This window comes from Carassius auratus, unplaced genomic scaffold (genome assembly GCF_003368295.1).
Source record: "Carassius auratus strain Wakin unplaced genomic scaffold, ASM336829v1 scaf_tig00215004, whole genome shotgun sequence".
Lineage (NCBI taxonomy): Eukaryota > Metazoa > Chordata > Actinopteri > Cypriniformes > Cyprinidae > Carassius > Carassius auratus.
This window is the reverse complement of record NW_020527901.1, coordinates 72,442-74,928: the sequence shown is the minus strand read 5'-3', so window position 1 is coordinate 74,928 and position 2,487 is coordinate 72,442. Positions and strand designations below refer to the sequence as shown.

Here is a 2,487-nt window from a genome sequence, read left to right as displayed (position 1 = left end):
CATTGATCAGCAAACATCAACGGAAGGTCAACTGAACCTGATTGATGCCCAAAAACAGAAGCTCAGACGTGCTGTGTAATGAGAATGAACCTCATTGGTTCTCGCATGTCAAACAAACCTAAATCTGTTCATAATATAAAGCGAGTCTTCAGAGAAATGTGACTAAACCGCTCAATTTATATGGATTCGTTTTATGATCGCTTTATGTACTTTTTGAAGTATCAAAGTCTCAGTTGCATAGCTGTTTATGGAGGGACAGAAAACTTTCAGAATTCATAAAAAAAATAAAATTATTTGTGATCCAAAGATGAACGAATGTCTTCGAGCATGACACGAGGGTGAGTAATTAATGATAGAATTTTTATTATTAGTTGAACTTTCATATAGATTGTATGTCCTGTTATACTTGGTTATCGATATGATATTGTCAAATAATCAATGTTTTTGTGTTTTTTTTTTTATTTTATTTTTTTTATACAGAACAACAGCGTAGACATGGAAAGAGAATGCATCCTCAAAAAGCACTGTGTGTATACTTAAAGGAGGACCATCTACAGCTGTTCAAGGAGTACAATGTAAGCAACTGCTTTTCTCTTCTTCACTTTTATGTTTACATTAAAATCTAACCGTACCATTCTCTACTTATGGTTCGGCACGCACTTGAACCGCAGTCCACCTCTAATGACGATGCGAGTGCCGTATGCTGCTCTAACGTCTAGTCATGAACGCTGTTGCTATCTTTGTGTAAACAAAACTCATTTAAGCCTTGCTAAATTAAACATTCAAGAGCAAGACGCAAAAGAGAACTGTGAGATGATTTGTGAGTGTGCTCATCCAAAGCTTTTTTTTTTTCAGAAAACGTGCAAATACTGAGTTCTCTTTCAAGTCTTGTGCTTCAGAGGCCAAATTCGTACAAAAATTATATCAACATGACTGTCTTGGTGAGTATCCTAGCAAACATAGTCTGTTATGTCTTAAGTGAAGTTTTATTAAAAGAGAAAGACATTGTATGTGTAACAGTATGTACTGGATCGTCAAAAAAACTATTCTCACTGCCTGTGTTTTTAATGTTAAATCACACAAGAAATGACAAAGAAATTACTAACTGCTCTTGACTGAATAGCTGATGTTACTTCATTAATGATTAATCTTTAATTTATTCAGTAAAGATAATATGCAGTGTTTTATATTTGATTATCCATTTTCTGTACCTAAGGGGAAATCGTGGCCTAATGGTTAGAGAGTCGGACTCCCAATCGAAGGGTTGTGAGTTCTAGTCTCGGGCCGGCAGGAATTGTGGGTGGGGGGAGTCCATGAACAGCTCTCGCTCCACCTTCAATACCACGACTTAGGTGCCCTTGAGCAAGGCATCGAACCCCCAACTGCTCCCCGGGCGCCACAGCATAAATGGCTGCCCACTGCTCCGGGTGTGTGCTCACAGTGTGTGTGTGTTCACTGCTCTGTGTGTGTGCATTTCGGATGGGTTAAATGCAGAGCTCAAATTCTGAGTATGGGTCACCATACTTGGCTGAATGTCACTTTCACCTTTCACTAAAAAAAAACTACTGTTAGATACCTGAAAAAAACTGAAAAGCACTGTTTATTTTATTTGAATCTTTGATCTATTGTATTTATTTGTAATGTTGCTTGTAGTTTGATTATTTGTTCTTATTAATTGTTCTTATTCATTTTTATTTTACAGTAGTCCAATTTTACCACATTTTATTTGTCTTGCCCAGGATTGCGACTGGATGAATTCTAAAGAAGCCATAGAGCAGATGGTAATGGGGATCTACATCGTCCAATTCATAGACACCAACCAGGGGATAAACCTGTGGACGTTGGTATCCTGATTGAAGGGACCGAGGTTCTCTGCTCTTTGAAGAACGTATAGCAGTGGCCATGCTGTTTGGACTTACTTACGCCTTGAACCTCAGCTACCCACAAGAACTCAAGGCTACATTTGAGGTCATCCAGAAAGTGTTCTTTATCTTGGATGGACAAAAACTTTCACTAAAGGTACCAGCCCTTAAAAACAAGATGTTGGAGTAAGTTACCTTACGTGTGTATTCTCAAAAGACTAAATCTTGACTCAAGAAGGTATTAGCTGTGCATATACATTGAAATATAATGTTGTTCATCTTGGATGATATTTTTTTGTATTTTTTTACCTGAAAATTTGCCTTGAAATAAGAATAAAGAGAAACTTTTGACATTCACTTTGAGAACATTTTATTTGTGCAGTAAATTACATTTTGATAGACATGTCAACAATTAAACATTTGTTTGATGTAAATAAAGTTGTACAATTAATTTAACGATAGTAGTTGACACAATATTTCTGGTTTTCTAAATTAAGTGATTAAGATTAATTGGCTCAACAAGATTAAATAGTTTATAGATAAATACAATAATATGATTAAAATGAAAATGATTTGATCTTGTTGGTTCAAAATGAATTTTGCTCTTGGGTTCCATTTGCCTAAA

The 2,487-nt window shown here is 35.9% G+C and overlaps 1 long non-coding RNA gene across 1 annotated transcript; it reads left to right on the top strand.

The window, feature by feature from the left end:
* The first annotated feature begins 467 nt into the window (after nt 1-467).
* Nucleotides 468-2,278, top strand: LOC113093401 (uncharacterized). Its single transcript, XR_003287736.1, has 3 exons — nt 468-575; nt 856-941; nt 1,740-2,278. It is a non-coding gene; the product is annotated as an uncharacterized LOC113093401 (long non-coding RNA).
* Nucleotides 2,279-2,487: the final 209 nt, after the last annotated feature.